The sequence below is a fragment of the Rana temporaria genome, chromosome 1 (assembly GCF_905171775.1).
Source record: "Rana temporaria chromosome 1, aRanTem1.1, whole genome shotgun sequence".
Lineage (NCBI taxonomy): Eukaryota > Metazoa > Chordata > Amphibia > Anura > Ranidae > Rana > Rana temporaria.
This window is the reverse complement of record NC_053489.1, coordinates 127,303,213-127,318,134: the sequence shown is the minus strand read 5'-3', so window position 1 is coordinate 127,318,134 and position 14,922 is coordinate 127,303,213.

Sequence of the window (14,922 nt, the reverse complement as noted above, 5' to 3'; positions counted from 1 at the left end):
TTATTAACTCTTAAAAAAAAAAAATTTAAGATAGTTTTGGTAGTGTAGCACTACCCCCGAAGGAGCTGCTGCGTATTTTGGGCGGCATGTTACCTCTATATCTTCGCCATCCAGGGTAGTAGAAGAGAGTTGAAAAAGTTCAATGTCCACACTTTACACTTCTTTTTCTAAGATTTATTTGCAGAACTTGGTTAGAAAGAAGAAGTGGTTGGAGGGGTGGAAGGGTAAATAGGTAGATAGGTTCAGGTGCATAATCTCAATTAGGAAACACTCCTGCTTCCAGCAAACCGTTCTCGTCACCACTCTAGCCAAAGTGGGTATTGCTCACCCGGATAGGTCCCTCTCCTTTACGAGGAGACACTTTTGGTCCAGAATCCCCTAACACAGGATTCAGCACCCGGTACTCTCCAGACTAGCTTCTGTAGAACTCAGATCTGACAGGCGATCACCATCAAGCCTCTCAGTGTATGGTGCATCGTTCGATGAAGTTTCCAGGCCTTCTCCCAAGATACCAGCCTCTTGTATGGTCCTCTCCAGGATAGGTCCTCCCCTGGATTCCTTCATCAAGTGGCTTCCTCCCTCCAGGACAGACAGCACAGGATCACCTTGAAAGTGCAGGCCCCAGTCTGACTACTGGGCCTACTTAGATAAACCACAACTCCGGATCAACGTGGTCCCAGAGCCAGGATTCAGGAACATGCACCCCCAGCCAGGCGGGCCACCGGGTGGTGGGACAACAGACCGACGACCCCGGTCCAATGGCGTCTGTCCCTTAAGTACCCCTCCCCAGCATGCACAGCAAGATAATCACCCCTACTGATTGGCTGCCGTGGGGGACACCCAATACACCTTGACTCTGCTGCTGCCACCCTTGGCCTGTGATGGTAATAACACCCCCAGGCGAACAATGGTGGTTTCTCCCAGCACAGCCATGGCTGGAACACTAATTTGCACATAATTACATTTTCCTGAGTCAATTAACAACTCAGACCCCTTCTAAATTTAAAGCAGAGCCCGCCCAACAGGAGTAGGTCGCTACAGCTGTGACACCTGAACTTTTTATGCAATTCTCATAAGCCTGGCAGCTTGTAAAGTCAAAGCAAAGTGCATTTTATCCAACCTTCCAATAACTCGCTGGAATCGGGTGCTGATTTGTAGTCCATCACTCCTCTACACATGGTTTTATATAAACCAAAGGAAAATCCACACACTGATGATGCTTTCACATGCAAAACTTTAAACTTTAATCAGCCAACAAGCTTCAGCACATGGTCCTTCCCATAGGACCACCACTTTAACATGTTTCACCCAATGAGCTTAAGCATAGAGGATTGGTAATAGGTCTGCATTTTGGAAGTAGCAGCTACAGATTTAAAATAATTATTTCTCTCGCTCTGACGATCGCGATGATACCTCACATGTGTCATTTGAACACCATTTACATATGCGGACGCAACTTACTTGTGCGTTTCCTTTGCTGCCACAAGGAACGTAAACATCCCTTGTGACAGTAATAAGTGTTGACAGGTACTCTTTATGGAAGGATCAGGGGTCTAAAAAAAACCAAATCTCTCCTTTACACTTCAAAGTATTCAGATCACCAAAAACGGCGATTCTGAATACTGTCACTTTTTTTTAATACAGCGCCATTGGCAGCCAAGTAAACCGGAAGTGACGTTGTGACATCGCTTCCGTGTTTACAGAGAGAAGACTGTCACAAAGCCATTTCTGGCATTGTGCCAGTCTCTCTCTAGCCAGTGAAAGTGCTGGATCGTGGATTGGGTCTCCCGGTGGGATGGGAGGCCCGGTAAGAATGGCGGAAGGCGGAGAGAGGGGGTGGCATCCCCTCCCGCTCCTCCGGTATAACAGCTGCATCGGTTGTGATCCCTGAAGAGCCGACCGCCCGCTCTAAAAATGGTACTGGGAGGATGCATGCAGCTGCAGGCATCATCCCACTATAACCCCTGAAAGCCGAGGCCGCATATCTGCGTAAGCTCGGTGGGAAGGAGTTAAACCTGAACACATGAATTACACAGGTTCTGGGGCTAATTTAAGTTGAGATAAGGCACCAAGTGAGTTTAATTTAAATCTTTACACACCTGGACACGACTGCACAGGCTGGGACAGTGGTAATAATACGAGATTTATACTATACTAAAACTGACCGGTGTAACGGCACTGTTGGTACAGCTAAAGGGCAAAGGCATATAAACCCATTGCCAGACTAGTGCAAATTTATAGAAACCTAAGTAGAAATTATGCCCGCTGGACCAATTATTTTTAATTAATTGTTCATATCAAGGAAAATCTGGGTAACAGTGACCATACAATCATTGATTTTATATAAGCTATAAAAATGAACATGTTAGAATGATAATGTCTTGACAATGACAATGTCGTCTTTGAGAGAGTTTCTGAAGGCTGAAGGTCAGTCTCCAATGTACAGTATAAATTGTGAGGAGATATTGTCATCAAGGGGGGGATTTATATAAGTGGAAGCACTTCTGACTTTGCACTTCAGCGAATGCACTTCAGCGAATCAACACAAAAAACCTTGAGATTTGTCACACAGGTAATCTTGTTCACACTTTCTGCTCTTCCTCCCCCCTTCTAAAATGCACTGTCTACCACTCCTTCAGACAGCTGCATCTTCAATCCTTAAACTATCTTTCATTCATCCCTCTTCTCCACCCCACACCTTGTATATATCACCCTCACTTCTGTCCTCCCCTTATTACTGCGCTCACCAACTCTGGCTAACTCTAAATTTACACGCCCAATACTCCAAACCACTGAGGAATGTCCCCTCATATAAATCAAATTACCTCCCTCACCCTTCTGCTTCTCCTATACTCTGGTGATGTATCACCAAACCCTGGGCCTCCTCCTAACTGTGCTCAACACACCCATTACCCTACACCCTCTGGCTGCAGCCGCAATGCACACAATCTAGTTCCCATTACTCTTCTTCCCAAGAACAGTCTCACCTCCCTCCACGATCTCTTTATCGCTAAATCATAAAATTTTCTCGCCGTTACCAAAACCTGGCTTCACGAATCCGACACTGCGTCTTCTGATGCTCTATCCCACAGTGGTCTTCTTTGGACTCACTCCCCAAGACCCGTCAACTCTTCTCTACCTTCAACTCTCTACTATGTCCCCCACTGCCTCCACCCACCAACTCACTCACTGCCCAGGAGATCGCCAATCACTTCAAACAGAAGATTGATACAATTCGCAAGGAGATCTCTACTGTTCAGATACCCTCCATGCTATACACCTCATGCCCACAGGTACAATCATTACTTCCCTCTTTCAACCCCACCACTATAGACGAGGTTGCTAAATTACTTACTAATGTTCATCTTACCACCTGCCCTCTGGATCCTGTTCCCTCGCAAATGCTACGTTTACCCTCTGACTCTATTCTACACTCTCTAACCCACATCTTCAATCTCTCCCTCTCTTCTGGCATCTTCCCTAACTCTTTGAAACATGCACTTGTCAGCCCCATACTTAAAAATCCCTCACTGCACCCATCCAATCTTGACAACCTATGCCTTATGTCCTTGCTCCCCTTTTTATCTAAACTCCTTGGACGTCTAGTCTACAACCGTCCACCTTGCTGATAATAACCTTCTTGATCCCCTTCAGTCTGGATTTCGTCCTCAACATTCCACAGAAACTGCTCTCCTAAAACTAACAAACGATATACTAACGGCCAAAACTAAGGGACACTATTCTGTACTCCTACTCCTGGACCTCTCTGCTGCCTTTAATACGGTTGACCACCCACTCCTCCTCAATAAAACTCCACAACGTTGGTCTCCGTGACCGTACTATTCGCTGGTTCTCTACCTACTTATCCTTTAGCGTTACTTACAATTCTACTTCCTCCTCCCCTCTTCCTTTCTCTGTTGGGGTCCCCCAAGGTTCTGTTCTTGGACCCCTCCTATTTTCAATCTACACCTCCTCTCTGGGCCAGCTTATATCCTCCCACGGCTTCCAATATCTACGCTGACGACACTCAAATCTATTTCTCTGCCCTTCAACTTGCCCCTTTAATCTCCTCACGTATCAACAATTTACTATCAGATATATCAATTTGGATGTCACACCACTTCCTCAAACTCAATCTATCCAAAACAGAACTTATCATTTTTCCTCCCCCACCTGCCTCTTCCCCTGATCTCTCTGTCAAAATTGATGGCACAACCATAAGCCCATCCCCACATGCCAAGGTCCTAGGAGTAGTCCTGGACTCTGAACTCTCCTTCAAGCCCCACGTCCAATCACTGTCCAAATCTTGCCGCCTCAACCTCCGCAAAATCTCCAAAATACGCCCCTTTCTAACCAATGACACAACAAAGCTCTTAATTCACTCCCTGGTCATCTCTCGCCTCGATTACTGCAACTCCCTTCTCATTGGCTTACCGATGCATACTCTAGCCCCCTTCAGTCCATCATAAATGCTGCTGCCAGACTCATCCACCTAACCAACCACTCGGTCTCTGCTGCTCCTCTCTGTCAATCCCTCCACTGGCTTCCGCTCGCCCAACAAATTAAATTCAAAATACTAACCACTACCTACAAAGCCATCCACAACTCTGCCCCCAGCTACATCACTGACCTAGTCTCTAAATACCAACCTAATCGTTCTCTTCGTTCTTCTCAAGACTTTCTGCTCTCTAGCTCTCTCATCACCTCCTTCCATGCTCGTCTACAGGACTTTTCAAGAGCCTCTCCAAGCCTATGGAACTCCTTACCCCAATCTGTCCATCTATCTCCTTCTCTATTAGCTTTTAGAGGATCCCTGAAAACCCTCCTCTTCAGAGAAGCCTATCCTACACACATCTAACAACTTTATTTTAATTTTGTCCATCTGATCACCCTCCACATCTACTACCCTTTGTTCCATTTGACCCTCCCTTCTAGATTGTAAGCTCTAACGAGCAGGGCCCTCTGATCCCTCCTGTATTGAATTGTATTGTAACTGTACTGTCTTTCCTGATGTTGTAAAGCGCTGCACAAACTGTTGTCGCTATATAAATCCTAAAACACAGAATAGGCATTGAGTATTGCAAATCCAAATCCATTCTGTGTAAGAACTTTGCACAATGTATTACTATAGAAAGCAAATATAAAATACTGAAAATAAAATCTTCTTTACTTAGTTTTAATGCTAAGCCATAAATGAAAAGATAGGTCCACCTAAAAATATGACTTATTTAAGATATAAGATTTATTTAAGAAAAATGGCTGCATAAGGGATACTAGATTGACAAAATACAAAATGAAAGAGAGTTGCTAAAGAGCATAAGAAAAATCCTCACAAATAATTAAATATATTAATGTGAAAAAGACAAGGATTGAGCATTTAGCTCCCTTGGAAAATCAGTTGGTCACTAATGGTAAAAAGAAAACAAAGAACCCACATGAGATTGCTCATAAGATTGCTGTCATTATGGTTCTGTGAACAGTTATTTCCAAGCAACTGTTTCTAATTTTAGAGACCATTTAATGACTAGTGAAAAGCAAACATGGTATGTATATTTACAAAGGGATATAAGTTTAATAGTGGTTCTAAAGGCAGGATTTTTTTTCCTTAATGCATTCTATGCATTAAAGTGTAAGTTCAGATAAAAGCTAACTAACTCTAAACCTGCTCTCTGCCACATTCTATACCTAATCATCTAACCCTGTAAATCAAAAATCGCTGTACTTACCTATTCTAATCTACAGCTGATCCGGTAATGAAATTAATACGGGGATTGGAGGACCTCAATTAGGAGGAACAACTACAAGCACTAAATGTATTCTTGCTGGAGAAGAGACGCTTGAGGGGATATGATAGCGATTTACAAATACCTTAATGGTGACCCCAGCATAGGAGAAAAGCTATTCAGTCTCAGGGAGTGTAATGCCGCGTACACACGATCGGTTAAACCAATGAGAATGGTCTGATGGACCGTTTTCATCTGTCAAAACCGATCGTGTGTGGGCGCCATCGGTTATTTAACCATCGGTTAAAAAAAAGCCAACTTGTTTTAAATTTAACCAATGGATTCCTAACCGATAGGACAAAACCGATCGTTAGTAGGCACGACCATCGGTTAAAAATCCACGCATGATCAGAATCAAGTTGACGCATGCTTGGAAGCATTGAACTTCGTTTTTTTTTTAGCATGTCGTTGTGTTTTACGTCACCGCGTTCTGACACGATCGTTTTTTTAACCGATGGTGTGTAGGGGCGACGGACCATCAGTCAGCTTCATCGGTTAACCGGTGAAAACGGTCCATCGGTTCGTTCTCATCGGATGGACCGATCGTGTGTACGGGGCATAAGAGGACACATAGCCACACAATGAGAATGTAGGAGAAGAGGTTTAACTTAAAGTTGCAGGGGGGTTTTTTAGTGTCAGGGCGATGAGGATGTGGAGCTCTCTTCCACAATTGGTGGTGTCAGCAGGGAGTATTGATAGTTTAAAACGACTCTTGGATGTGCATCTTAGTGAATACAATATACAGGCATACGGGGAATGATTATCGACACTGACACACATACACCAACACAGGTTGAACTGGATGAACTATTGTCTTCATTCAACCTTACCTACTATGTAACTATGACATTGAGGCAGCAGAAGGAGCTCCTGCTGCTGTCAATTACAGTCAATGAGGAGAGATCAGGGGCAGGGTTGAGCTGCAATGTGTGTGTTAATGGACACAAAGAGAGTGGCTTCAGAGCGAGCCTGCACGAATGCCCCCAGAGCTAGCAGCTTGCACAGAGCAGGTAAGTATGACATGTTTATTATTTTAGAAAGTACCTAGTATCTTTAGAATTACTTAATAAATGTAGATCTCAAAATATAACATCTTTTCTAGAAAAGCATTCAAAGTGTGAAACATTAATCACTAGCTGATTACCTTTATGTATGGCCCCATTGGTAAGGGACCATACATAAAGGAGAAATTATAAAAAAAATATGTAAGTGATACACAACGGCTCAAAACTGAAATGCTCAAAACAACACTTAGACAAAATAAAGGAGAATATAGCACCTGGACTTACACCCATGTGTCCTCAAAGAGTCGAGTTATGTTATTTCAAAGTCATTCGAGGGAATCCAGTAAAACAGCTGTACTACTTTTCTGGCCTTAATTACTCTTGTAAATATGTTGCACCTAATTCATGACACATGTTTTACAGTTTTGGTTCTGACAGCGACTAACGTGCCAAATTCATGTAGCTCTAATTTCTTCTACATTGTGCTGCAACACCTGCTCCAAAATTAAAGTAAAATACTGACAGTTTGCATCTTACGAAAGTGGAGCTAATTAAGACCAACTCTCTTTTGGTATACAGAGACAGATTTTGCAAAAGTGTCTTGCATGCATTCTAAAAGTGGCGTAGCATGCACCAAATTCCAGTATACGTTTTAGACAGGTACATAAATTTGGCATTGGCATTAACTGGATGAAGAATTCTAAGTTCAAAACAATTCATTTTGATGAGTTTGTAACTTTTAATAAATATACAAGGCGCTGAAGATTTGCCTTTCACTGTTTCTACATATTGGAGAGTGAATGATCTCCATTGTCTACTTTGCACCTGAAGGATGATGTTACATGCCAGGTGTCTGCTGTCCTGACCAGCATATATATATATATTTGTGAGTGTGAACTGAATTTTTTTTCTGAATGAAGCCCTTTGCTTGCATTTGATAAATACGTCATATCTAACATAATAATCACATCATTGGTTCCTGATCATTAGTGGGGACAGCCAGATTTGACTGCCAGCACCCATGAAACTTTTGCCTGGTAATTGTCAAAGGGATGAGAGTTATTTACACAGCTTTAGCACATGGCATCCTGACAGTTAATACAGGAATTGTGAGCAGAGTAAAGATTGCATCCAAATGATAGTGAATATTTAATACTTTGATTTCTCCTAGTATAGAAACGCAATTGTTTCTGTCGCAAGTGCACTAATATGGCTACAATAACCTCATTGCTCTAAATACGTAAGTAAGTGGTATAGCTCGAGGTTCCGTTTTGGGAACATTATTTTAAATTTGTTTATAATTTACATTTTTAAATATTTGTGTTTGTAAATGACTCAAAGCTATGTAATGTAATATAATCTGTGCAGGAAGTTTCCAGTTCCCAAGCCAACCTAGACAAACCAGTTGACTATAGCCATATAAAATGGCCACACATAGAAAATTCAGTGACAAGTTGGTTCACTTTAACCACTTAAGACCCAGACCAATATGCAGGTTAAGGACCTTGCCCCTTTTTGCGATTCGGCACTGCGTCGCTTTAACTGACATTTGCGCGGTTGTGCGACGTGGCTCCCAAACAAAATTGGCGTCCTTTTTTTCCCACAAATAGAGCTTTCTTTTGGTGGTATTTGATCACCTCTGCGGTTTTTATTTTTTGCACTATAAACAAAAATAGAGCCACAATTTTAGAAAAAATTCAATATTTTTTACTTTTTGCTATAATAAATATCCCCAAAAAAGATATAAAAAAACATTTTTTTTCCTCAGTTTAATTTAGGCTGATACGTATTCTTGTACCTATTTTTGTTAAAAAAAACGCAATAAGCGTTTGATAATTGGTTTGCGCAACATTTATAGCGTTTACAAAATAGGGTATGGTTTTATGGCATTTTTCTTAATAATTTTTTTTTTACTACTAATGGCGGCGATGAGCGATTTTTTTCGTGACTGCGACATTATGGCGGACACATCGGACAATTTCGACACATTTTTGGGACCACTTTTCATTTTCACAGCAAAAAGTGCTATAAAAATGCATTGATTATTGTGAAAATGACAATTGCAGTTTAGGAGTTATCCACTAGGGGGCGCTGTAGGGGTTACGTGTGACCTCATATGTGTTTCTAACTGTAGGGGGGCGGGGCTGGACGTGTGACGTCATTGATCGTCTTTCCCTATATCAGGGAACAGACGATCAATGACAGTGCCACTGTGAAGAACGGGGAAGGTGTGTTTACCCTGTTCTTCAGCTCCTGTGACTGATCGCGGGACACCATCGGCGATTGGGTCCGCGGGTCCCGCGCCCGCGGTCATGGAGCTTCGGACTGGGTCGCGTGCACGCGCGACCCACGACTGGGCTCTTACAGGCGACGTACCTGTACGTGCCTGTGCCCAGCCGTGCCATTCTGCCGACGTATATGTGCAGGAGGCGGTCCTTAAGTGGTTAAAATCATAAACTACATTAGGGCAACTAGAAAAAAAAAAGGTGTTTAGTCTTTACCTATCATAAAGGTTCTTTACTGTAAGAGCTGATTTCTTATATTCAAAAACTAATAGTATAAGATTGATCCAGAGTGTTATGCTGGTAGGGGTCAGGAAAAATAATGATTTCCCTAAAGCCTGCTTTATAAAAATGTTTGCCTTTCTCTAGAACAGCTAGAGGTTGAGATGTCATGAGAATGCAAAGTTACCTGTCTTGGGAGAAATGTGCATGCTGCAATACCTCAATTCTAATGCTGCCATGCTCTTCCAATGGCTTTACAGTAAACCTAAACTCAAAAAGTGAAGATTTGCTATAGTATAAGGAAACCCCAGAAAAGTTAATTATAAAAAGGTACCTTTTTTTGTTGTCTTGCAATCCTTTTAAAAAAAATAATCTGGTGCATCTGAGTACTTAAAGGGGTTGTAAAGGTTTAATTTTTTTTTTAAATCACAAACATACCATACTTACCTCCACTGTGCAGTTCGTTTTGCACAGAGTGGCCCTGGTCCTCGTTGTCTAGGGTCCCTCAGTGGGTGTCTCGGCTCCTCCCCGCAAGAGCTAACCCCCCTCTGGGAAGCACTCTCCCAAGGGGGGTTAGCTTGCGAGCGTGCTCCCGTGTGATACAGTCAGCAGCTGTAGCCGCCAACTGTATGACTTGGCCCCACCCTCATTGCGCCGCGTCATTGATTTGATTGGCAGGAGCCAATGGCTGTGCTGCCATCAATCATTCAATGAAGACTTGGGGGAAAGCAACCCGGGATCGCGCCCACAGAGATTTGGGGCACAGGTAAGTAAAGCGAGGGCTTGGGGGGGCCGGAGAGTGCAAGGTGTTTTTTTTTTCACCTTAATGCATAGGATGCATTAAGGTGAAAAAACACAAAGCTTTACAACCCCTTTAAGTTAAAGCCTAACTCTGGGCAAGCTCCCCCCATCCCTTCTTCTCATTCCCCTCTAGCCTATCTTACTAGGTGTTTAGATGTTCTTACCTGGTAAAGCAAATTATACTAAGTCTTCTTCTGGAACCTGAGAGGACTGCTCAAGTGGACAACCAGTGTTAATGGTCCATGTCATGCAGACAGTGGCACCTGGATGAAGGACCTGGCTCTGGATGATCACATGAATGCAGCTTAAGGTGAGTGAACAAGGGGATGTGGAACGTTTTTTTTCCTCATCCCATTGCTTTGTAAGAAGGGGGTGGGAGAAATGGGGGGGGGGGTCATTTTATCCTGGAATCGGGAATATTTTCTTAGTCACTATCTCAGGGTTATTATACAGATCAGAAGTATTCAGATAAGGAGTACTTAAATACCAAAACTTCACCGGCTGCAGGTTTGTTTCTGGGCCGTGACCTTCAGACAGCCTGCATCTTTCTCTTAGCAGAGGTTTCCTTTAATATTGCGAATGTATGCCTTTTTTCAGCTCAGCTAGGCAAATAAAATCTTTATACAATTTTTTTTAAATACATATGAAGCCATTGTTTGTTACAGAAAAAGAAAGTGATACATTCTTTATTTAAAATCCATACAAATTCTCACCCATCTGTTTTATATTACTTGGCTTTCACTATGTCTTAGCACATTCATGGTACCTCTTTATAGCTCCCCAGTGAAGGATAGTAATAAATACAAATATGAGGGATGAGACAAAATGGTTTGAAATACACAGGATTGTTAATTTAGTTTGTTATGATCTGATACCTGCCAAAAAAGACATGGCAAGAAATCTTTTTTGCTTTATTAAACATATTTGCCAGCTTTATTCCATATTTCTCAGTTTTATTTGTAATAACATTGGGTTAAAAGAACAATAAATTGAGAGATGAATATTAAAATGTAGCTGGGCAATTTTTTTTTTAATGTTTACTGTCACATAGACTTTATGGGAATTATTTACCTCTTCATTGCACAAACATTATTTTTGTATTTAATCACTGCTTACAGAAAAAAGGTGATATAATTAAATAGAAACACAAAACATGTTTGCCTTTTCAATCATTTATTAAACAACTAAACACACACACATATATATATATATATATATATATATATATATATATATATATATATATATATATATATATATATATATATATATTGTGAGGGGTTAGCCCGGCAGTGGGTGAGTGTGACCCCCTGGAATGGTTCAGCACACAAAAACACTAGGCACAGCAGACAGTGGTAGGAGGAATACAAAAAGGTGCGACTTTATTTGAACTATATACAAAATAAAAATATGACAGAAAACAAAAGAAATACAAAAATAAATCCAGGTCAACTGGACGTACTCGCTATAAACGTTGGTGTCCCTAACTAACAACTGGGTACAGCCTTGTGCTGCCCCAGTCCCTGACTCCCTGCTGTTTAAATCTCTTAGCAATAGCCACACAGGCTTGGTCTCACCGCACAGAGATCACACTCCCCAGACTAATCACACAGATCTGGTTCCAGGTTGGAGCATATCTCTTTGCATGCTGGGAGTTTTTGTAGAGGACCTAATGAGCTCACCTAATTCAGCTGGGCCAATCAAGTCCTCCAGCAGGACTGCAGGACTCCCAGCACTCCCCCTAGAGGTAATAACTGGCATAAAGCCTGATGTAGACATAAAGAACCTAGGGGATATATACACTGCATCCTGGATGCAACCAGGGAATTTAATCGGCCTGCTGCCACAATATATATATATATATATATATATATATATATATATATATATATATATATATATATATATATATATATATATATATATATAAAAGTAATTACACCCTTGGCATCAAAAGCTGGTATTGCCCAATGTAGATTTTGATTATTATCATATTAAAATGTCTAATTAAAAGTCTAATTTCTGGTTTAACTTCAAAACTTTCAGACAGGTTGTCTCACAATCTCACCATGACATGGTGCAGAATTTATAGCTGACTTGATGACTGTAATCTGCCCTGGTCCTGAAGCAGCAAACTACTCCAAACCATAACATTCCACCACCATACTTCACAGTTGGTATGCATTCTTCCCCTAAAATTCTGTCTTCAGATTGCAGCAAACATGTCTACTGTCACTATGACCAAACAAGTATATATTATACTGATCAGTCTTCAACACATTGTTCTAGAAGTCTTGACCTTTGCTTGTTCGTTCAATGGCAAAATGTGAACTTGTTCTTTTAGGAAAACTTTTTCTTAACACACCTCTCATGCAGGTTGAATTTATGCAATCTCTTTCTGATTGAAGATTAATCCAAAGCTCTATTTAGAAATGAAGAATCCCTAAAATCCAGAAGTTTGTGGCAAATGTAAGGAGCACAATCCTGACTACCCAACTAGATCCTTATGTATCTTATAAGCAGACCTTTAAATCTATGAATGGATATAGCACACCACTTTACAAATGATAAAAAAAAATCAGTAGTGTATTGTTTATGAAATTAACATTGCTTGCTATTAAGGCCAGGAGAAATTTGGAAGAGGGGACATTTTAACAAAGGTATGCATATGAATCAATTAGAAAGGTGAAATTAAGGTGTTTTTTTGTCTTAGGGTTACTTTTATTTTTTACGCATTTTCTTCAATTTGTTTCTACAGCAACTTTTGGGCTCCATGCACACTAGCAATTTTTTAAGCCCCTAGAAGCTATTAGCATTTTTTTTCTGCTCCTAAAGGCTAAATAGTGTTATCCTATGTGCCCACACTACTTTCGGCTATTAGCGTTTTTTGAGCTTCCGCATCTAGGTAAAGAAAAAATAGTTTTTGGAGAGTTTCTTGGAGAGTTTATCCAGCAGAAAAAAAAAGAAATGTTCCTAACTGCTTCTAAATGCTACTAAAATGCTTCAAACATATTTTTTTTTTTTTTGTCTTAATGTACTGTAAAAATGCTAATGTTCCTAACTGCTGCTAAAAGCGTCTAAAATGCTACTAGAAGCTGGCAGAAAAATGCTACTAACAGCATTTTTCATCCAGGATTTTTTTCTAGTTTTTCTTGAGCTTATGAAAAAACGCTAGTGTGCATGGAGCCTTAGGCCCCATACACACGATAGAATCCATCCGCTGAAAAATCCCAGCGAATGGGTTTCAGCGGATAGATCCTATGGTGTGTACACTCCAGCGGATCTCTTTCCGCGGATATTTATCCCCTGGGATGGATTTCCAGCGGATAAATATTTGATGACATGCTATCAAATCTATCCGCTGGAATCCATCCCAACGGATGGATCCGCTGGTCTGTACAGACTCACCGGATCCATCCGTCCGAAGGGATCCCCCACATGCGTCGTAATGATTCGACGCATGCGTGGAATTCCTTATATGACAGCGTCGCGCACGTCGCCGCGTCATAATCGCGGCGACGGCGCGACACGTCATCGCCAGAGGATTTCGACGCGGATTTCGATTCGATGGTGAATACACTCCATCGCATGGAAATCCGTGCAAATCCTCGAGAGGATTTATCCGCGGATAGGGTCCGCTGGACCGTATCCGCGGATAAATCCTCTCGTGTGTATGGGGCCTTAGGTGTTTCTTTCCAGGTGTATAATATATCAAGTGCATCTAGAGAGAATTACTGTGGCAGCTAACACTGACATGACTTATAAACAAAGCCCTGTATTCACCAAGTCAGTGCTAAAATGGTGATCACATGACTTGAAAACAAGCGTGTTGTTTGTTTATCAACTAAGCCATGTAATCATTATATCAGTGCTTTGTTTGGAAACAAACTGTTAGGGCTCTTTCACACGGAGCGGATCCGTATTGATCCGCTCCGTTAGCCCATTTGGCTCAGCGGGGATTCCTCCGTAAATCCCCGCTGAGCTGTCGGCGGACAGGGCGGTCCCCGCACACAGTGCAGAGACCGTCCTGTCTCTCCTCCGCTCTCCCCTATGGGGAATCGGATGAATACGGACCGTGTGTCCGTATTCATCCGATCCGTTCCGCCAGACGGAAGAAAAATAGGGTTTTCTTCCGTCCGCAAAATCGGATCTTTGCGGATTGTGGATGGTTGCGGACGTTAGCGGATGCATCATCTGCTAACGTCTGCAATCCCATAGGGATACATTACAAGTCCGTAAACGGACTTGTAATAAACGGACCGTTTGTCCGTATGTGTGAAAGGGCGCTTAAGGTTAGCATTAGGTTTTAGCAGTGTTTGTATAGACCAAAACCATATATTTTTTTCTAGCACACTTTGCCTAAGCAGTTGCTTCACCAAAATCACCAAAAACATATCCTTACTTGCTACAGACAACTGTTGCTGTTACAAGAGACATATAGCAAGCTGGACGATGCAGGTGCAACCAATAGTATGTTTTTATAAGAGGTTCTTACCAAATTTCCTGCTGCTATGGACAATGAGGACATTTGCAAATCAGCAAGATGTACCGTATGTATTTAATTGCACTTTTTTCCCTGCAGTTTACACTGTATGTCAAGAGAAAAGGGATCCATTGCTCCAGGTGTATAAATGCCTCTTATTGGAACCAAGTAGGAGTGCTAGCCCTAACCCGCCTCCATGCAAACTTGAGAAAAATAAGAAATGGAATGAATAATGCTGGGTGATGAGCGCAAAAATTGATGAATAGTGCATACACAAACAATGTGAATATGATCCCCTATAGGGGAATGAAACCAAACAAATAAGGATAATAGTAATTATAAATGAA